General features: G+C 39.7%; 2 pseudogenes; one reads left to right on the top strand and one right to left on the bottom strand.

Moving 5' to 3' along the window:
- Positions 1-5086: 5086 nt before the first annotated feature.
- Positions 5087-5204, bottom strand: LOC148517384 (5S ribosomal RNA; annotated as a pseudogene).
- A 1575-nt stretch (positions 5205-6779) lies between these two features.
- LOC148517383 (5S ribosomal RNA) lies at positions 6780-6897 on the top strand (annotated as a pseudogene).
- The last annotated feature ends 17082 nt before the right edge of the window (positions 6898-23979 follow it).

Below are 23979 nucleotides of genomic sequence, written 5' to 3'. Positions count from 1 at the left end.
AGAAATGGAGTTTGTACAGTCTTCCTCATGACCCTATATGAGCATGTGAGAGATAATTTGGAGCCCTTGGCTGGTAGCAACTATGGAGTACATGGGCTGCACAAATTAATGTGTGCCCTGCATTTTAGTGCCACTGGCTCATTTCAGTCAGTGAGCACTAGCGTGGTGGGTATTACACAAGCCACTTTCTCTAGGCATTTATCTCAAGTGTTATCTGCCCTGAAGAAGTTGTGATGAACATATATCTTATTCCCACATTGTTTTATTAAGCGTTCTTTTCATATCAGTCAATTTATATATTGTTGTTTTTTTTAAAAAACATTTTATATTTATTTTCTTACCTGATTTGGAATTCTTTATTTCTTTAGTACTGTGTTTACATGTATTCAAAGTGTTTGTCTTGTTACAATGCTATTTTTTAATGTTGAAATTAAGTAATTTTACTCCCTCTTTCATCATTTAGGTGACTAAAGAGATGGGTGTCAGACTTGGCTCATGACACCTCTGTTGCGACCACGAGGCCCTTCACAGCACAGGTACAACAACAAACACATTGCTACAAGGTCAGTAATAGAGCGTACCTTTAGGGTGTTGAATAGCAGGTTTCGTTGCTTGGACCGGTCGGCTGGCATCCTACTTTACAATGTGCATAAAGTGTGTGACATCAACCAGTCTTGCTGCATGCTCCATAACCTGGCCCTTAGGTGAGGCCATGATGACCTTGGGGACATTGCAGCAGTTGTGGAGGAGCCGGACCCTTTCCCATCAGAGGGCGTTGTCAATACAGAGGGCGGGAATGAGGTTCGACAGAGGATCATACAGCAGCATTTTCCACATAAGTTTTTCAGGACACAATGTAAGATAATGTGTATGTGTAGAGATGTGTAAAAGTTGTATGCCTACAAACACATTAATTCAAATGAATGTATATTACACAGGGGTCTGAGCTGGAACTGGTAGAAAAGCTGCATTGCATACCTTCTTTTTTGCCCGTGAGTGTCTGGTAAGTGTTTTTGTTTTAAATTTATAAACACCATTACAATAAATATTGTATTCATTTGTTTAGGATTAAATGATTAGGGAATCCAAAAACGTAGCCTTTGTCACAGTTAATGCACTGTAACATGTTTTTATTTGTAAAAACAACAAAATTGCAATATTGCAATAATTTGGTTAAACTCGGTTCACTGTGAACATATACATTATCTAAAATGTCTTCAAATCTTTATATACAGTATATATGTATATTTTAGATTTAAACAAATTAGCATTTTCAGAAAAAAAGTGCAAAACCTGATCTGTGAACTTACTGTAACATAAGTAAAATTTACTTTTTGTCCACTGAACCAACTGCACCTCTAACTTTGCCTTTAATTACACCATCATATGTGCATAGACTGCGCCTGGGTGGAGTGGTAGGTGATGGACTTAGTGAAGTCGTACACACTACTAATAGTGGAACCTGATGTAGGCTTTATTAGGGTCCTCTGTGCTACTAATTCTATGTGAAGGTTTATAAGTGCCTCAGTCTGTGACCGAATAGCCTGAGTAAGTCAAGCAGCCTTAAATCAATATTGTTAGCCTTTCTAAAGCATGTGCCCTCTGCCACTCTGTTAGCATTCAAATTTTTTTTATCAACATATTTAATGGTTTCCATTTGTTCTGTTTGTCTCTCCATAAAGTACACCTGCTTTGTTCTAAAACTGTCAAGTGACAAAGCTATCTCATCAACAGAAGGGGTTTTTGGAGATGTAGGTGTAGGCTCTGTTGTTGTACGAGTAGTTTTTTGGTTGTTGTTATTAACCACTTCTGTATTTTCATCCACAACCATGACAGGATCAACTGTGACTAATACAATTTTGTGAGCATCATCTTCTTCCAGATGATGTTGTTGAGGAGTTGGTGGATGTGATATACCTAAAAAAAGGTAAGGATTATTATTTTACTGTTTGAAATATTAGGGGTCGGGGCTACACAGCTTTTTCACTCCAGAATTAAGTTCTGATTGTGGTGACATGAGATACATATGTAAAGTTAAGATGATTTATATCTTATTCTAGTCGCCAATTGAAAGCATGTTTGCTTTGGGGCTAATTCCTCAATACATGCTAAGGTACATACTAATGTGTTGGGTTTCTTGCATTTCTATTTCAGCAAATACTTGCAGCATGTTCTTCCACACATGCACAAAGCCTTTTTGAAGAAGAATGCTTCCTCCCTCGAGCAACTGCGGAACAATCCAAGACATTATTCTTTGGACAATTAAAGTGCATCCGGAAAGTATTCAAAGCGCTTCACTTATGCCACATTTTGTTATGTTATAGCCTTATTCCAAAATGGAATAAATTCATTTTTGTCCTCAAAATTCTACACATAATAACCCCATAATGACAACATGTAAAAAGTTTTTTTTAGATTTTTGCAAATTTAATTTAAAAAAAACTAAGAAATCACATGTACATAAGTATTCACAGCCTTTGCCATGAAGCTAAAAATTTAGCTCACATGCATCCTGTTTCCACTTAACATCCTTGAGATGTTCCTACAGCTTAATTGGAGTCCACCTGTGGTAAATTCAGTTGATTGGACATGATTTTGAAAGGCATACACCTGTTCATATAAGGTCCCACACTTGACAGGGCATGTCAGAGTACAAACCATGCATGAAGTCCAAGGAATTGTCTGTAGACCTCCCAGACAGGATTGTCTCGAGGCACAAATATGGGGAAGGGTACAGAAAAATATCTGCTGCTTTGAAGGTCCCAATGAGCACAGTGGCCTCCATCATCCATAAATGGAAGAAGTTCAGAACCACCAGGACTCTTCCTAGATTTGGCCGGCCGTCTTAACTGAGCGACCAGGGGAGAAGAGCCCTAGTCAGGGAGGTGACCAAGAACCCGATGGTCACTCTGTCAGAGCTACAGCATTCCTCTGTAGAGAGAGGAGAACCTTCCAGATGGACAACCATCTCTGCAACAATCCACCAATAAGACCTGTATGGTAGAGTGGCCAGACGGAAGCCACTCCTTAGTAAAAAGCACATGGCAGCCTGCCTGGAGTTTGTTAAAATGCACCTGAAAGACTCTCAGATCATGAGAAACAAAATTCTCTGGTCTGATGAGGCAAAGATTGAACTCTTTGGTGTGAATACCAGGAGTTAGTTTGGAGTAAACCAGGCACCGCTCATCACCAGGCCAATACCATCCTTACAGTGAAGCATGGTGGTGGCAGCATCATGCTGTGGGGCTGTTTTTCAGCATCAGGAACTTGGAGACTAGTCAGGATAGAGAGAAAGATGAATGCAGCAATGCACAGAGACATCCTGGATGAAAATCTGCTCCAGAGCGCTCTTGACCTCAGACTTGGGTGACGGCTCATCTTTTAGCAGGGCAATAACCCTAAGCACACAGCCAAGATATCAATGGAGTGGCTTCAGGACAACTCTGTGAATGTTCTTGAGGGGCCCAGCCAGAGCCCAGACTTGACACCGATTGAACATCTCTGGAGAGATCTGAAAATGGCTGTATACTGACACTTCCCATCCAACCTGATGGAGTTTGAGAGGTGCTGCAATACAGGAATGGACGAAACTGCCCAAAGATAGGTGTGCCAAGCTTGTGGCATCATATTCAAAAATAATTGAGGCTGTAATTTATGCCAAAGGCACATCAACAAAGTATTGCGCACAGGCTGTGAATACTAATGTACATGTGATTTCTTTGTTTTTTTTATTTTATTAAATTTGCAAAAATCTCAAAATATCTATTTACACATTGTCATTATGGGGTATTGGGTGTAGAATATTGAGGACAAAATGAATTTATTCCATATTGGAATAAGGCTGTAACATAACAAAATGTGGAAAAAATGAAGCGCTGTGAATACATTCCGGTTGCACTATACATGTTCATCTTAAATTTTTAGAACAGTGATCCCAAAAAAAGGGAAGGACATTAAATTAATAATGCACTACTAAAAATACTCGGGTTTTGAATGACACAGTGCAATGGCCCTTCTAAGATAACTAATCTCACAAACATAATAATACTAAGTTAGAAACTATTTATTTCGATATATGCAGCAAGTGTACAGGTGGTCGGCGGGTTGCCCATACACACAGCCATTTCTGCTGTGATGCATGTCTGACCTAATATGTCTGTGAACGACATTGTTCACAGACATATCGGATGTACACACCCATTGATGCACTCATAATATATCACTCATCTATAGAACAAACAATATATATTCAAGTGCCTACTAAGCTTTACTGACTAAGTACTCCGATAACTGATAGGATGGAAAATAACCTGCACTACTGATACAGTTGGAACCAAAAAAAGGGAGGGTACTGCACAGAACCATAATAGTAAATACTAACAATTCTACATTTGTGTATTATAACGGTATGCAGTTGGGAAGCCGGTGGACGTAAGCCCGACAGCCGGCTTCCCGACTGCTTTATGACGGTGAGGGTTAAATGACAGGCATCTAAATCTAGACGCCTGTCATTTTACTGACTGATCAGGATTTTCAGCCGTGTCGCCCTGCCGCTGTCGGGATTTGAACCGTCGGACTTGCGTCCGGTGGTCATTCATATCGATTCCATTATAACATATCCATTGTCGTTGGTGGTGCTCCAAAAGCCTAAGGTAAACCAAGAAATACAAAAAGGATACAGAAGGACTTGTTGCTGGGGCACTCATATGAAATATCCACATCAAATATAATGTATAAACTATAAATTTTAATTCATATAATTAAAATTGTATTTACCCCCTAATTGCATAAGATAAGGTGACATATATCGAGAGCGATAATGATAATCCTTGATATAGGATGGCGAAGATATTGTATATAAGGAAAAGAGCCCCCTATATCATTATTTTATTTTAATAAAATGTCAAATGATATACATACGTGGGGAGACAAGTACCTTATAAACCCTGATTTTAGGTTAGGCAGAATGTAATAGGTTGACATATCTAAGCACTATATATATGATAAATGGCATAATAAAAAATACTGTGCAGCATATACCCTCTGCTGTGTTACCAAACCGTCCCAATTCACCTCCTGTGTGTATAACCTGCAGCACCTGGTATTCCCAGGTGGTCTCCCTTCCAGGTACTAACCAGGCCCATACCGTATAGCTTCCAAGATCAAATGAGATTGGGCATATCCGGTAAGGTATGATTGCAGGTAAATCTGCCCAAGATAGGGGAGTATGAATGCTCAAGTAAACACAGTAGAGAGGTGTTTGTAGGGCTGGCTTCGTGTGAGGAGTCCACTTTATTAAATGATGCACAGTTCAACAAAAAGTAGTGCATGAGCGTACTTTAATGTCAGAAAATAATATTTTTTACATACATTCATAATCAAGGTGTTGTATTCCAGCATACATACGCACTATTATTGCTAATTCCAAATTGATCATAACGTAATAATCTATTTACTCATAAACATTAGTATCTGAATCTCTTATGCAAGTAATAGTTTGCACTGACACAGCGGTTTGTCTACAGGCATGCTACGATCTCAGGGTTAGGCTCTCTTGGATTCCGGTCCGTGCACTGGCCGACCTTCCGAGGTCAGTGGATGTGCATATTGCCAGGAGGTGGCTTGTTCACCTGTCCATGGATAGGAAATTGTACGCGTGTTTCGCCAGGAGGTGGCTTGTTTACCTCCTGGCAAACGCGCGTCCACGCACCTCGGAAGTTTGGCCAGTGCACGGACTGGACTCCAAGAGACCCTAACCCTGAGATCATATGTATTCCTGCAGACTGACCGCCGTGTCAGTGCAGACGCTGCCTTCCACATTGAGTGGATAACTTAACTTTTAATTCAACTGACTCACACTCGCTTTTATATTGATCAGCCCACTTTGACCCACGATACCAAGGGGGTATATAACATGCTTCCTTTCCATAATAGGCTGGCGGCATTTCTGCTGTAGGGTGACTTACCCTGCACCTAGCACTAACCCAGATTTGTATATTTGTGTAAGTTTATTCAACAATATAGGTTTATGCTTGAATTTCTGCACTGCATTTTTCTTTAATCTGGGTTGGTTGGTCTATACAGGAAGACATGCTGCATGCATACTCCTGTTGAAATATAGCAGCATGTCCTCCTGTATAGACTATAGCAGCATGTCCTCCTGTATAGACTATAGCAGCATGTCCTCCTGCATTACTAAAGCAATCACCTTAGGAATACTAGAATTGTTTCTCACTGTGACCCCTTTATTCTTATGTATTTTCATGCCAACTAGATTGGGTCATGATGCACAAAGTGAGCCCAAGTCCTGTGTCCTTTTCATGCATGTATGGTAATTGATTTCGTACAATTGTCTTGCAGGCATGTTTGGTTTGAATACACTTTTCATGTATAATTGAGACAATCAATTATTGATTGTTTATATAGACCGGTCAGCTGACCCAAGGTGGCACATTCCATATGTGATGACTCATAGTAGCTGAGATTTATTACTTGCATAAGAGAGTCAGATACTAATGTTTATGAGTAAATAGGTTATTACGTTATGATCAATTTGGAATTAGTAATAATAGTGCATATATATGCTGGAATACAACACTTTGATTATGAATGTTTGTAAAAAATATTATTATTTTCTGACATTAAAGTACGCTCATGCACTACTTTTTGTTGAACTGTGCATCATTTAATAAAGTGGACTCCTGACACGAAGTCAGTCCTACAAACATCTATCTACTGTGTTTACTTGGGCATTCATACTCCCCTATCTCGGGCAATTTACCTACAATCATACCTTGCTGGATATGTCCAATCTCGTCTGATCTTGGAAGCTATACGGTACGGACCTGGTTAGTACCTGGATGAGAGACCACCTGGGAATACCAGGTGCTGTAGGTTATACACGCAGGAGGTAAATTGGGATGGTTTGGTAACACAGCAGAGGGTATATGCTGCACAGTATTTGTATTATGCCATTTTTCATATATATAGAGCATAGATATGTTAACCTATTACATTCTGTCTAACTTATAATCAGGGTCTATAAGGTACTTGTCTCCCCACTTATGTATATCGTTTGACATTTTATTAAAATAAAATAATGATATAGGGGGCTCTTTACCTTATATACAATATCTTCGCCATCCTATATCGAGGATTATCATTATTGCTCTCGATATACAGTATGTCACCTTATCTTATGCAATTAGGGGGCAAATACAATTTTAATTATATGAATTAAAAGTTATATTTTATACATGATATTTGATGTATATATCTCATATAAGAGTGCCCCAGCATCAAGCCCTTCTCTCTCCTTTTTGCATTTCTACTGATACGGTTTTCAGTCACCACAATTGCTCCTCTTTAGCATCTTAACCACTTACCTGGCACAATTGCCAGGCCTGGAACCAGGGGGGGGACAAAAACGGGACACCAGTACTGGGTCCCGAGGGTCAGGGAGGCCTCGATGATTCAAGGACAGAAAAAATGGGTCTGCAGCACCTGCTGTGCTGCTGTAGACAGGAATCTTATTTTCTTGTTACAGCAGCTGTTCAGAAGAAACCCAGCATACCTTCACCCTTCCTTCCCCAAGTCAAACACCACAGTTGCATTATGACACACAGGGGCAGGTGCTCTACCCCCAGGGCCCGCATCCCACCTGAACCCAGCTCCTGCACCGATAGTCATCCATTCTCAGGCCTCCTGCTTACTGTGCCTCTCCTCTCTCCCATCGGCTTCTTCCCCTTAGAACATCTGACAGTCGTTTTGGGGTTTTCACCTTCCTCATGACACACAAGTGCAACAGTGCAGATAAACAATAAGTACTTACAGTGCATAAAATTCTCCTCCCTTCTGCGCACCATCTCCAGGGCTCCATGTATCACTTCTGGTCACGGACCAGAACATATATATTTTAATACGGGGTGTTGAAATGAGGACTCAAGATGGCAGGTACTCAGTAAAGCAGTGTCTTTTAATAGCAGCAGACACTGCTCTATAGAATACTCAGGCTTAGGCCTGGAAACACAGGCATAGAACAAAAATAAACAAATTAACATAAAAATGCCCAGCGCACCTTATGTTTAGCAGTCAGCAGTGTCTTGCAGCTTCAATCGGCCATGCTCTTCCAGCATAGCCCTTGGTCCCTGGCACTACAACACTCTGGCCTACTACACAGGCCGCTATTCAGCATCATTGCAAAGAGCATCAGGCAGATGAGAGTTTTAAACCCTTCCGGTGCTGCTGACTTCCTACTGGCTCTGGGAGACCTGGAGTTCCATATCTCCACTTTGAGCTGTACAGCACAGAAAACTCAGAGCTCCAAACTACTGTTGCAGGTGCAGAATGTGCCAGTCTTGTTTTCCTCTCCCTTGGGGGAAGCTGATTCCACCAGAATGTGAGACCACTCCTCTCACCACTATATATATATATATATATATATATATATAAAAAAATGAGAAGAATTGGCACTCACCAGGTAGCTGACAAGAAAATTGGTTTTTAATTACCCATCTTGAGGGAGAAAGTGCATAGAGCCATAAAGTGCAATAGTCATAGTCTACGTTTCGGTCCTATGTAGGACCTTCTTCAGGACATCACAGCAGACATGTTTCAGCTTGAAAACCAAGCTGAAACATGTCTGCTGTGATGTCCTGAAGAAGGTCTTACATAGGACCGAAACGTAGACTATGACTATTGCACTTTATGGCTCTATGCACTTTCTCCCTCAAGATGGGTAATTAAAAACCAATTTTCTTGTCAGCTACCTGGTGAGTGCCAATTCTTCTCATTTTTTTATATTTCATGGGCTGTTTTGTCCTTAATTGAGCACCCCCAAGTTGATTCTGGTGCTGCAAGTGCGGACACTCTGTATGGTTATATATATATATATATATATATATATATATATATATATATATATATATATATATAAAGAAATGTTAATAGCCGCACTCAATGCAAATGTAAGTCAGCAGTGTGGTGCTCCTCAAAGATCCAATAGGAATCCAAAACACAGAGTTAAAGGAGAAGGAGGGTACTCACCAGGTAAGTAGAATAAAATCACATCTTTATTACTTATCTTGATTAAAACATTAGAGTCGACGTTTCAATCCGATTAGGGACCGTCATCAGGACATAAACACACAGTTCTCTCCACAGATGTGATTTTATTCTTTTATTCTACTACCTTACCTGGTGAGTGCCCTCCTTCTCCGTTAACTCTCTCTCTCTATATATATATATATATATATATATATATATCGGTAATAATTGTGTGCGGGGTCAAGCAGAGGGCACTGGGGGGCTCCAGAGATATCAGTGTACCAGGCCCCAAGTTTTTTTTGCCGGCCCTGATGATCACTGTGCTTTTGCTGACATGGTCACAACCCACGCGACTGTACTGACCTGCTATTCCCGTATGTTATGCAGGAATCCTCCAGCTCTAGCCCCCCCAGCAGTGATGTCATGATCTGTGACCACTGACATCACTCCTGACATCACGTCCCAGAATGATGTGAAACGGCATTCAGTTGCACATGTGCTGAACACCAAAAATACAAGAGGGGAGAATAGTCCTCCCACCCCACTGCCCTGTGCACTTATATGGTGATCTTTGCGTGTGCCTCTGATTCCTGCACAGCCAATGAAGTTTTCCTCCTGAATTAATCCCTTCATTTTCTATCCCAGTTTAAATGGCAGTGGTAGTTATATAAGTGATAATAAACAAGTCACTTGCACAGTTTGTTTATATTGCTCATGCACAGCTATGTCTTTATTAAATTGTGAATGCGCAGCAGTGAACCATGGATGGTTTTTCACCAATGGTTAAAAACCATTGGCCATAGAAGGCTACCCTGACAGGGGCAGATCTAGACTCTTGGTTTAGGGGGGGCGGTGTGAGATATATATATATATATACATATATATATATATGTAACCCCCCCTTCTACCACTAAAGTGGTCACCAAGTTACTAACACATTTGTTACTTCTAATGTACCCACCCTTAGCATTCCTCTAAGTGGTGTAAATCCCATTTGTCAGTGCCTCCACCCAAGTACTTATGGTCTATGTGGGTCTACTTGGGAAAACCCAATGGTTAATGTAGTGTATTAACACAATAAACAGATACAGTTTACTTTGGAATTACATTCATCACCTTCTTCCTTTCTCTCCGCAGAAGATTGCTGAACTGAAACTTCCCTAAGCTTCTGTTTCTAGGTAGATATTACACAATAATAAACTGTTATAAGTTTCCTTTATAAGATTAAATGGCAACAATAGTCACATGTGGTACATTTGAACATTACAATAGGTAAGCACAAAGAATACAATATATGTGTTTCTTCTATAAATAATGCATCTAATACTCTAAGCTTACTTGCTCTAGCAAGAAAATGACTTAAACCTATGGAATGTCCAGCTTAGTTCATGAGTTAAAATTTGTCTCTGTTAAATGTTCAGTAGTCCTTATAAAGCTCTACCGCAGAGCTTCCACTATAAGCATTTAAATAATCTCTGGATAAGTCTCCAAACTATTAAAGGATGCTCTGTATTGACATCAAGGTCCAGGTCACCCATTCACACATACTTACCTATACCAGAAGTTTCTGTCCCCTTCTCCAGTAGAGATCCTTAAAACTTGGCCCTGCAAGGAAGATGTCATACTCACCTACATCCAGCGCTGGTCTCCGCAGTAATCCATGGGATATAAAAAAATAAATGCATTTAGCCGAGCCACGCAACACAGCTATCTGTATGTGTGTTGTCACACATACAGATGGCTCCCGAATGGCAGCTATTGGCACTTCATGGGGCATTGCAGTTCCATCAGCCAATCAGCGCAGCACTGACTGTAGAGTGCCCGCTGATTGGCTCCGGCAACTGACAGTTCCCACATGGGTGAGTCAGCCCATGTGGGAATTGTCAGTTGCCGGAGCCAATCAGCGGGTGCTCTACAGTTAGAGCTGCCGCTGATTGGCTGACGGGACTGCAATGCCCCGTGAAGTGCCGGCTGCGTCCATTCGGGAGCTATCTGTATGTGTGACAACACACATACAGATAGCTGTGTTGCGTGGCTCGGCTAAATGCGTTTTTTTTTTTTTAAATCCCATGGATTACTGCGAAGACCAGCGCTGGATGTAGGTGAGTATGAAATCTTCCTTGCAGGGCCAAGTTTTAAGGATCTCAACTGGAGAAGGGGACAGAAACTTCTGGTATAGGTAAGTATGTGTGAATGGGTAGGTGTATGTAATAAACGTATACTGGGCACGGTGTGTGTGTTTTGTCTTTTTTTAACTATTTATTTTACAGTGAAATTACAGGTGCCACATGTCTGCTTGCACTTGTAGTTCCACAAGTGCAAAATAGCAGGCATGCTGGCACTTGTAGTTCCACTGTAAAGTACAATAGTGTTACATTATTTGGCCCCCCTATTACCCCCATACCCACTGCTCCAGGGGTATGGGGATGAGCCCCAGGCTTCATTGTAAGCCTGTGGTGCTCGGGAGAGGGAGGACCCTTTTTTGGGGGGTCCCCAACTCCCCCGAGATCACCGGCTTGTGCTGACCGACTTGGGGTGTAATGCTTTGGACCTGGAGTCCCAGTGATTGGGTCTCTGGGCTGTGGCATTACACCCCGGTCGGTTGGGTCTGGTGCTGGTCTTAAATATAGGGGGTACCCCACGTTGTTTTTGCCCCATATATTTAAAACCAGCACTAGTCCCTACAGCCTGGTGTTGGTTTCTAAAATACGGTGGAACCCTACACATTTTGTTCCCTGTATTTTTAGAAACCACCACTGGCTGCAAGCCTGGGGCAGGTTTGGCTTTTGGGGGGGGACCTTATGTCATTTTTTTTGTACATTTTTATTAATTTGTTTTATGGGATAACAAAAATGGGAATTTTCGGGAAATATTCTAGGGACCCCCCTAAAGATGTCTACACATGGGGGATCACTATGGGTACACCCATTTTTAACTCCTGAAGGAAGTCGGGGGTTTCTAATAGCCGCGGCAAGTGCATAAATGCGACTTTGAAGAAAGAGGTGCAGAAGAGCATTTAGATTTTTTGGGGGGGAAGATAACTATGCCCAGCAAATTTGGGGTACTTGAAAATGGGGGTCAGCATATTTTAAAGCTGCTAAAGAGACTTGAAAAGATCCTGAAAAACCCACCTGCTGCAAGGAGCTCCAATGATAAAAACACCTGGGGCATACTGGGGACCCCCCCAGAGTCAAGTTCGCTATTTTTTAACTTTGTTCCCCAACATTTTTTTTTTTTGACACCCAAAATTCAAAGTGCTTTTTTTGGGGTGTCCCGATTTTTTTTTTTTTACACAGATCGTTTCAAGGGGTCATTCTGCAGGGTGCAGGCTATTTTTTTTAAGCCTGCACCCCTAAACCCCAATTCTGCACTTTTTTTCGCCACCTATTCAGTGGTGAAAAGTTATCCCAGTTTTTTTCGAAAGACTTTTCGAACCTGAGAAAAGTCTTTGAAATTGAATACAGTGTAAAAGGAAAACCTGCGATAATGATGTCATAGGTGCGAAAACAGCGCAAAAACGGAGATTTCACTCCCATATTAAATACCCCTATATGGGTACAATGCTACTGCTGCTACCCACCTGCTTGTAACTAGAAGCTCAGCTTGAACTTGCTAACCATTGATCCCCTGACTATGCATAGCAGGGAGCTTGCGATCGCCGTCTCTCTCTCCACTTCTGGCCACTTCCCCAGGGACATAACTGTTACCAGGCAGCATTACTGCTGCATGTACCCCTTCCTGTAATTATTATTCCTTCCAGTAAGAGTCAATTGTGGCTAGGCAACCCCTATACGTATACTGTAACTCTATTTGCTCCTACCAGTTGTGTACTTCTGTCCCAATTTATGCAGGGAACTATGTCTATAATAATAAAGATGGCTTTATAATATCCCCTGTATTGGTGCTGCTATCCTCTGTGTGGGTGCCAGGTATAAGTACTCACTGTCACCTCCGCGCTGGTGATTAAATCAGCTTACAGTCACCTCAGCACTACACTGCCTTCTCTCACTCTGTTACCACAGTCTCTCAGTGCAGCTCCTTTTGGCAGCACTGCTGCTGGGATGTCCCACTGGGAGCTGCTGCCGACTGCTCTGCTTATGCTACTGCAAGCCCCACCTCCTGGCAAACTGTAGCCAGCTCCCGCTCCACAACGCCGGCAGTCTCACTGAGACCATTGGCCTCCAGTCTGAGCCAGCTGCCTCTTCTCACAGGGAATGCCCTGAACAATGCGGGTCACTCTGCTCTTCCCCGCCACTGGGACCACCTCCCGCGACACCTCCAGGTCACAGGAGGGCAGGCACTGGAGGGAGGGAACAGCAGACTGACTCCCACTCTGCTGGCAGCTCCTTTTATATGTCTCTCTGTCCCTGCCCCTCTTTGACAGGAACCCAACCACTCCCAGCCATATCATTCTGCCCACTTCTTCTCCTGTGCATGTACATCTCATACACTGTGCACATCAGCACAGGGAAAAAAAGTACCACATAAATTTATATGCAAATACATTAAATAATATATATATATATATATATATATATACATATCATAAACTACAATACTCCATTATAAATACATGACACACATACATTTTACCTCAAGAACTGTGACTGCAGTACATATATATTTATCTCATATATGTACTTATTAATATAGTATGTTATTAACCGTTAACCAGTTACATATATATATATATATATATATATATATGCATGTATGTATACATATGTGTGTGTGTGTATATATATATATATATATATATATATAATATATATATATATATATATAGATTAGTAGAAGAAAACAGCGCCAAATTTGTCCCACTCTGTTCAATGTGAAATATCTTTCACCAGTGTATATTTAATACTTAATTAAGTGTATATATACATATACTATTTGTATATGTAGCACTCCCTTTTTAATTATAAGGCGTCTGCTTGGTCAATAAAATGGTGGCCGTGACTCAGCCACCTTGGTACAAGAAATGATCAGACAGTGTAATTGACCACAAGCACCTATTAGTGCTTATATGAAGTGAACAAATTAACTTGTGCAAAGTCGTGCAATTTGTGCAAAGTATGCTGGTCCCTAATTGAGACAGTAAACAAAGTGACTATAGTGCAATAAAATCATCTATAAGAACCTGGGTATATAAATAAATATATATATAGAAAAACCTATGCAGGTATATTCTAAAATTCATAAAATGTACTAAATATTGTGCATAAAAAGGATTACTTAATTAATTAAGACATCTCATAAAACAATACACAACAATATAAAATACATAGATAATTCACAGGATAGGTAAAAAGCTGATAAAGGACAATTAATAGCGATTTCTTATTTAAAAAAAATCTGTAAATATAATTTATAAAAAGCTGATTTTTGGCTTATCTTTTTCAATTGATATTTATGAAGAGTTCATAAGGCTCATGTTCAGGGCCCCAACGCGTTTCATCCTCTTCATGGCTGAAGTCCAGATGACTGCCTTGACAACAGACAATCTGTGGCTTACTGCTTGCCTTTATTCCCCTTCTCACATTTCACTGCTCTGTCACATGTCTCACACAAAATCAGAACACCCCTGCTGCTGTAAATGTTCTGATGATCTGATTGGCTACTGTTTGTCTAATCCTGCATTTTTTTAATACTGAGGGAATTCAAAATGAGGAAGGGAAGAAAATCTATTAAAATAAGATCCTGACCCTAATCAAATATACTTTACAAATGAAAATGAGTCATAACATTTGCGGATGGTATCATTTTATAATTTGTTATGTGAACACTTAAAACCTGTTAAAGTCATTACTCATAGAATAATAATATCTCTAGAAGTAAATTTCACCTGGTGCCACTTTCAAAATAATTACTTTTTATCCATTGTTCTATAAGTAGTAACAGACCCATTGCCTAATTTCATACAGACTAGGTGAATTATCACCGCAATCCTTTCTTGCATGCTTTCCATTCTGAAGCAATGAAAGATCATTGGCTCATCAGTTTGATTTTGCTCTCATCATATTCTACTTTCAGTCTGCTTCAAACAAAGCTGGAACAAGCAGTCTGTAGATTGATATTTCGTGTCTGCACAAACCCAATGTATATGCCTACAGTGCTAACATTAATGCATAGCTAATAGCTAAAAGCTACCTGTTAGCTGTTCCACAGCATAATGGAAAGAGAGAGACAAAAAAATACAGCTTACATACACCGTACATTGAGAACAAATTGCTGTGGGAGTACAGTAAGAATTTTGTGTGGTGTACTTGCTCATTGTATGGTCTTTTTCTATGTTATTATGAGGTTTATGTTTCAGCTGATTAGCAATGATGGGTAGCAGGAGGCATTTCATAAGATGAAAGTAACAATACTTCTGAGTGCATATATTGGTTACAGTCTCAACAAAGTGAACTTCAATCTGTTGTTCCTACTTCATTCAAGGGATTGCAGAAATAGCCCCAACAAGTTCATGATTATTGTTCAGCTCCTGGAGATGTTGTAAACAATTCCTAATAGAGATATGCACTGACTCCTGTATTTTAGTTTTGGTTTTAGATCTGCATATGTTTTGGTTTAGCCAAACCACCTTCAAATATTTTGGTTCTTGTTTTTCTTTTTTTTTTAAATAATAAAAATATCAAAAATCAAGTAATTTTTGCAATCCATAATGCAATATTCAGATTTAAAATCCCAATTCCGAACCATGTGAAGATCAGAACCACGACTTGGATTTGTCTGGATCACTTCAGGAAATCAGAACCGTGAATCATTTTGTTCGGATTCATGAAATTCGGGTGGATTCGGATTTCTGTAGAACCGAATCACACATCTCTAATTGCTATGAAAAGTGAACTGTACAAGAGGGCTGTTATTGCTACAAAATGGTCAATAAATTATCTGAGCTACACAACATAGAGACAGGCACAGATGAAGTTCAATGTGCTCATTTGAACTACTTTATGTCAACACCAACAGGTATACTGAACAATACAATGTTTTCACACCATCTTCTGTGGAATACTAATGAAAATATAAAAAAAACTTGTATTGTCCTGACTACCTGTTTGGATCATTTATAGCATTATGTTGATGACTGTTGGTTGGTGGTTGGTGTTTGCTGTAGTTTAGAAAAAACAGCACATCCCAGAAAGTGTTGCAAGCTTCAGTGCTAAAAGCTTGTTGTGGAAAACTTACCCCACACCTACCAGGGATGTTGGATGAGCTTAAGTGCTTCTACACAGTTTTCTCCAGGGTGGTGGTGGAGATCAGATTTCCCTAGGGAATACAGCCCACTGCTGAACAGGCTATAACATAATGACAGGGAACACCACACAGCAGATATCACTGTCATAGTGCCCCAAGCCCAGCTTCTTATATACTATTTCTGGTACCATTTGTTTTTCATTTTTTGTATTTTTGCAGATGTCCACCACACTGTTTGTGTCCTCATATTACCAACAGTTTTAGGAATGAGTCTTTAAAAAAAAAAATATATATATATATATATGTATATATATATATATAAATATATATATAGAACGCAGTATAAGGTGGCACTCAGGCAGGCTGGTTAATCAAAAATCCTTTATTCCAACGTTTCGGGGACTACCCCATGTCTTCAGGGATACATATAACAAACAATGCACAGATACATCTTATTTATAGCCACAAAACCTCACCTGATAAATCACCCATTACCAGCACCTGTCGATCCCCGCTGTCTGCCACACCGGGTCCCACGCTAGCTGTTGCGTCGCTCACAGTGACGTCATCCGGCGGAGACCCACAGCGCCAGGCTTCCTGGGAGTTGGGACACGGTTGCAAAGCAAGCCATGTCACTACTCACTAGAAGACAAATATAGACATAAACATAAATACACATAACAATAAAAGTCAAACAATAATGCAGGCAAATCTATACATTACTGTTACTTAGTAGTTCTATTTTTTAACGGTATAGATGAAAAATAAATATGAATTTAATAGATCAGTATAATAAACTCTATAAAAAAAACACTGCAGCCCCAATGACTCATTTAACCCCTTAGGGGACAGAGTATTAAGCATATAGATCCATCTACTTTCCTTCTGCAATTGAATTTTATTTCTGTTGCCACCTCTTTTGTTGAGAGGCACATGGTCTATGATAATGGCCCGAATGGCAGCTACTCCATGTTTAGCCATAACACAGTGTGTTGCCATGGGTTGGTCACTATGACCAGTTTCCAATGCTGATCTAATTGCACTGCGGTGCAACGCCATGTGTTCCCTAAATTGGCGCTGGGTTTTTCCTACAAAGGCCATACAGCACGGACATGTCAACATATATATTACGTATGTTGTTGTGCATGTGACTGCAAAAGAAATACTAAATCTCTTGCCCGTATGTGGGTGGCTAAACGTGCTGCCCACAGTCAGTGAGCGGCACGTGATGCAGCCTAAGCATCTGTGGCATCCTGTTTTTTATCTAACCCAGTAATGTCTAAGTTGACAACTTGATCCCTTATATTTTTGCTTTTGGTGTAGCTGGGTAACAATCTTGTATTATGTAAAGAAGGCAAGTCTTTATCACTGGTGGCAAGAGGCCACCATTTTTTAGCCTGTTTGGTAATATAATGGCTATTAGGGATAATTCTATTTACCCATGGGATGCAATTAGATGACATGGCAGTGCGTGTTTTCTGCTTAGGTTCCAATGTTTTCTCCCTAGGGGTATTGAGCACTTTGGTCTTAACTATTTGTAGTTGTTTATGGTTATAGTCTCTGGCTACAAATTTTTCCAACATATCGGAGAGAGCTGGCTTTACCATCTGTAGGTCTGAAGTGATTCTTCTGACTCACATTAATTGCAAGTATGGAAGTCCTCTCCATAGGGGTAAGGGATGGAAGCTTTCATGGCGCAATAAAGTGTCTTTACTATATAGGGATGTAGTTAATTGATGGTTATTGTAAACAATATTAACATCTAAATACTGTATGTTCTCACTACTGATTTTATAAGTGAGTTTAATGACACTGTCATAAAGATTTTGGTTGTACAGCAAAGTCTGAAGTTCTGTTTTAGCCCCCTTCCATAATACAAGCAGGTCATCTATATAGCATAAATACAAAATCACATTTTGATTTAGAGACCCATGAATATAAAACAACTGTTTTTCCACATGACACATAAATTCATTGGCATACGATGGGGCCACAGAGGACCCCATTGCACAGCCAGTCTTTTGGATGTAATATTTACCATTGTGCAAAAAATAATTTCTGGTAAGAACCAACCATAATAATTTTATAAAGAATTCCACGGGTGAACCCACATAATAAGGATTGTTATTAATCATTAATCTAACAGCCTCTACCCCCTCATTATGAGGTATAACCGTGTAGAAGCTGCTCACATCAGCACTACACAGTACTACATTGTCAGGTAAATGATCTAACATTTGCAATTTTAGCAACAAAGAGGTGGTATCTTTCAAATACAACTGAGTATGCTGAATGCATGGGTTCAATAAAGAATCTAAATAGATAGCTATGGGTTGGTATACCGACCCCCTGGCTGATATAATGGGCCACCCTGGGGTGTCAACCCTGCTCTTATGGACTTTGGGAACAGTGTAATACAAAGGAACAATTGGGTATTCAACCCATAATGCATTAAATAACTCTAATGAAAACATATTGTCCCCTTTAGCTTGTAACAATATTGCTTCCAATTCGATTTTAAACTTAATAGTAGGGTCAGATTCTAATAACTCATATGTGGCAGTATCTGCCAGTTGTCTCTCACATTCTTTTTGATAAGCCTCCAAATCTTGGACCACTACGACCACCCCCTTGTCTGCACCCCTGACAATAATGTCAGATATTGATGACAATGATTTCAAAGCCAATGATTCTTCCCTGGTGAGGTTATGGCAATGGACTCCAGATGCTGACTTGGTTTTACCCACATCATCTAAAATTCTTGTATACATATGTATTGAAAAATTCTGTGTAGTGGGATCAAATTTTGACCTGGCCATGCTTTTTTTTAGTTGTGGAGGTATAGTGGTAATAGACGTCTCACTAACAGTAGGGGCTGATCTGTCAAAGTGTTCTTTGAGTCGTAAAGCTCTATGAAATTTATAAGAGTCCACTTTCCTTTGAAAGGGGTCCATCCGAGCCATAGGCACCAAGGATAGTCCTTTAGAAAGGACATTAATTTCGTCCTGTGTGAGTGGCTTGGTTGACAGGTTGAATACAAGGTAATTTACCATTGCTGTTTCCTCTTCTTTTTCCCTGCCCTCCTCGTCCCCCTGTGGGGGTAGTATATGTGGTGGACCTTGGCTGTAGTCCTAAAGGGGGTGCTGTCACAGACGAGGTTGATGGTTGCGCCTCACTCTCACTCATAGACATACTAGACCCTCCAAATTCTCTGAACCTAGAACATTGTCTACGATATTGGTGGTTTTTTAATTTATCTCCCCTGGCATTTGTGTTGTTGATCCAATAATATACTGTCCTCTGTTCATAGTCCTATTGGACCTTCTTAATTTTTCTTTTTTAAAGGTAATGAGATCTTGTTTGTATTGCTCCATTTGTTTGCTAAGCTTATCTAGCCACTGATTGTTTACATCCTGCATTAGGGCTACTTTCTGTAGTATCTCAAAATCTGATATTTTATCTTTAGATAGATTGATTTCCCTAGTGGATTCTTCTGTTACTAGAAGTAACAAATCCATGGAGCACTTGTTGAGGATACTAATCCATCTACGACAAAATGCCAGGTTGTATCTGCCTATAGTAGGCATGTTTTTGATGCAAAAACCATGGAGTATTTGCTTGTTTTTATAATAGTCTGATAGACTTATACCGTGGTATAAAAAATCACACTCTTTCTGTTTTAACCTCAACCACAGTTTGTAAAGAACTTCGGTGGTCAGAGTGGGAGCTTCATCGTCAAGTCCTTGTTTATTCTATCACAGAAGGAAAGTGGATGGATCTATATGCTGAATACTTTCTTGTCATTGGGATTGCAGTGTTTTTTATAGAGTTTATTATACTCATCTATTAAATTAATATTTATTTTTCATCTATACAGTTAAACAATAGAACTACTAAGTATCAGTAATGTATAGATTTGCCTGCATTGTTGTTTGGCTTTTATTATTATGTGTATGTATGTTTATATCTATATTTGTCTTATAGTGACACGGGTTGCTTAGCAACCGTGTCACAACTCCCAGGAAGCCTGGCACTGTGGGATTCCGCCGGATGACGTCACTGTGAGAGATGCAGCAGTCAGCGTGGGGCCCGGTGCGGCAGACGGCGGGGAACGACAGGTGCTGGTAATGGAAGTTTTATAGGTTTTGTGGTTATAGATATAAGATGTATCTGTGCATTTTTTATTATATGCATCCCTGAAGATGGGGGTAGTCCCCGAAACATTGGAATAAAGGATTTTTGATTAACCAGTCTGACTGAGTGCCACCTTATACTCCGTACTACATTTAGATGTGCCATCATCCTAGGAGGGCACTGCAGCAAGATATCATTACAGCGGGTGAGTGCCAGGCAATCTCTTCAATATATACAGTATATATAAATATATAGAAGACACTGTAAGTAAACAAAGCAGGGGGCACCTAATAGTGCATGAATTGTAATTATTAAAATGCGATTAGAAAACACTCCAGGTATTAGCAAGTATTGCCTGTACCTATTAAAAAAGCTATGTGGGCTGGGTAGCACATGGTATAATTACTGTACTCCTGTGGCAGGCTCCATCTGTCTGCAGCCGACTCCCCAAATCCCGTCACCACGCATCTCCAGCCACTGCCAGAGAACACATATATATAGTAATTTCTATTTTTAAACAATGATTATGATAATGTGCATCATCATCATCATAATGTACATTTCCTCCAGATCTTAGGCACCTGCATAATCTCTTGAGGAATCAAATGTCAAAATATTATGTATACATGGGTGTGGGAATGATACCAAATGCTTAATATATGCAAAACAGAGCTTACCATCTCTCAGGATCATCATTTCCCTCACTGTAAATAACAATACAATTTCCTCAGATTCCAAAAGCTAGATGTCTTGGGGGCCTATTCAAGATGTTAATTATCGAGGTCCGAACGGACCAGATAATTAACACACTGACTCACCGTGGATGCAGGAGCAATTCATCATTGCTCCAGCGCTATGATAGCTGATTCAAAAGTTAACACACTGACTTGCCGTGGATGCAGGAGCAATTCATCATTGCTCCGGCTCTGAGACAGGTAATTTGAAAATCAGCTGTCCCAGTGAGTGGCTTCACTGCTCCTTTCAGAGCAGTGAATCTTTTCACTGCTCATGAGAGCAGTGCACATGCGAGACCTACAGGAGGCTCTATGCACAAGAGCCCTGACGTCCGGTGGAAGGAGCCGGAGAGGGGCGGAGGGTTCCGAAAGGATCAGTGGCAAACGCAGGATGTCTAGAGGGGGGTTTCCAAATGCTTGATTTTAGAGCGATTGTGGCCAGTCCATGAAGAGGGTAGAATTAGCACTTAACCAGCTTTAATATGCGTCATACAAAGTGTATTGTGTGTCATAATTCCAACATGTACAGGACCAGCGATCACAATAAGCCATTAAAGGTGGCAGTATGGCTATCCTGCCTAAGCTGAATGTTTTTATTTTAGATGTGGGCACCAATCCAGAGTGTTAGAGCAAGTCCGGGAGTCTGGGTGCAACCTAGCACTGCCCTGGACATATATGTACATATTGGGCTCTATAGCAGCACATCCCTAACAGTGAATGTTTTCCAGATCTCCTAGTTGATGCACAGGTTTTTTATTACTAGCTGATACATGTTAAAAGATCCACAGGTAGTGAAAATTATTTCATTTGTGATTATGAGAATAACATGCAACACTTGTAAAATTCTATTTTATTACTATTTCTATTGTAGTCATGGTGTGGGCTGGGGAGGGGGGTTTCCAGGCAGACGGAAACCCCCCTTACATTTGCCTATGAGGATCCCTCTTCGCGACCTAGGACTAGCAAACACCATCTGAAGATGGCGAATGCTAGCACAATCAAACTCCAAAAAAATAATATTTTCGGAGCTTGATGAATTCTGTCCCCATACTAGTGTATGGGTACAGTGGACCATTCTGCAAGACCTCAAATCTCTTTTCAAAATTGCCTCCCTTTTGCCCTCTTACTGTATGTCTACCACTGACCTGCACCTCACGTCATCATCTTTGATAACCACTTCTCATTTCCACCTATAAGACTACTTCCACTGCGTATTTATGTAATTAATGGGCCTACCAAGCCCAAACAGACTTTCCACAGACTTCATATCATAAAATCCATCTCTTTATTAATATGTCCCCTACTCCCATCTATTCTAGACTAACTAATGCACCCTTGCAACTGTCCCAATCTCCATTCTGAGATACACTCACTCACTCAGCTTTGCCATTTAGAAGTTCTCTCATAAGCAGGGTCCTCCCTACCTTTTGTTTCATATCTACATTTCACTTATCTATCTTGTATGTAACTGTTTAATATGTCATGCTAAGGTTTCTCCACTGTTTGGTGTTGAGTAACACTGTGATGCCTTACAACTCCTGAATAATAATAATAATAATAATAATAATAATAATAATAATAATAATAATAATAATAATAATAATAATTTGGCCAAAATATGAGCTAATACTCTGAATGTTATTGTGTGAGATACATTGTTAAGGAGTAAGGACAAGTGCTAATAAAGATTGTGTTCAACTACTGTAAACACCCTTTGTAATTCACTTCTTGGCAATGGCTTTATAATATTTTCCTCCAGATCAAAATATTGAATAATGAAGGCAATGGTGTTTTTGGATAGTATTAGCATATTAATTTAGAGTCATTTATTTTCCATCCTCATCACTTAACCTTGAAATATATCATTTAGTTTATCATATACAAGCTATATACTATACAGCTTGTATAGTATAGTATATATACAGTATTGTACATTGGTGAATTTGTATTAAGCTAAACATACCCTATAAATGCATTATGTATTGTGTGTGTTTGTTGTGTGTCATTGACAAATACATTCAAATGAATATTTTCAGAATAGAAGATCAAACTCATAACAAAAATGCTTACTAGGGAAACATCAGTTACATTGCTGCAGGTCCTGCTGCACCTATAATGATCTCATGGGTATATTGCATTTCTATGAATAAAAATAACCTTTACTTAATGCACTATCCTTTCTTAGTCTCATTCATTGAAAGCTAACTAATTAAATGACATTTAACATTTCAAAGACACTTTGTGTGTCATTTCATACATCTGGTCTGATTGCATTAATAATTAGCATTGTTATTAAATTACTGAGTGTCAGTCTTTACTATACATGTATGTGTATCTATAGTACTATAATCTACACCTAATACTAGACAAATGGAAAACTGTGGCGCTTATTGTTTAAGAATAAATATATAAATATCTAGTGAAATTAATATAAATCTCAACTGCAGAGAATTAAATGAGCCTGTGACAACTCCAGTGCTTTGATTAGCGCATGAAAAAGGGAAGATACATAATTTCATTGTAGATTCCATCAAAGATCGCAAAGGTTTACTAAATGGATGTATTTGGATGACTCATTCAAGATTTCCTATAGGTGATTGCAATTTTTTTATTTACCTCACACCTATGTGTATGTGTTAATAGGGAGAGCGCTAGAAGGTGACCTACATCTAATCCATTTGCATGTTATTTTGAGTATTGGGTGTTTTACTCCTTTGTATTATCACCACTTGCTGCACTTCTGATTGTATTGCGCACAAATTGTCAAACTTTCTTTATTTTGTGCTGTTCCATAAATGCACATTGCGTCCCTTGTGTAGAATTTAATCTTCCCCATGTATTTATTTTCTCAATGTATAATATC

The sequence above is a fragment of the Taudactylus pleione genome, unplaced genomic scaffold, assembly GCF_031769625.1.
Source record: "Taudactylus pleione unplaced genomic scaffold, aTauple2 ptg000218l, whole genome shotgun sequence".
NCBI lineage: Eukaryota > Metazoa > Chordata > Amphibia > Anura > Myobatrachidae > Taudactylus > Taudactylus pleione.
The sequence above is the reverse complement of the archived record's forward strand: the minus strand, read 5'-3'. Positions and strand labels throughout refer to the sequence as shown.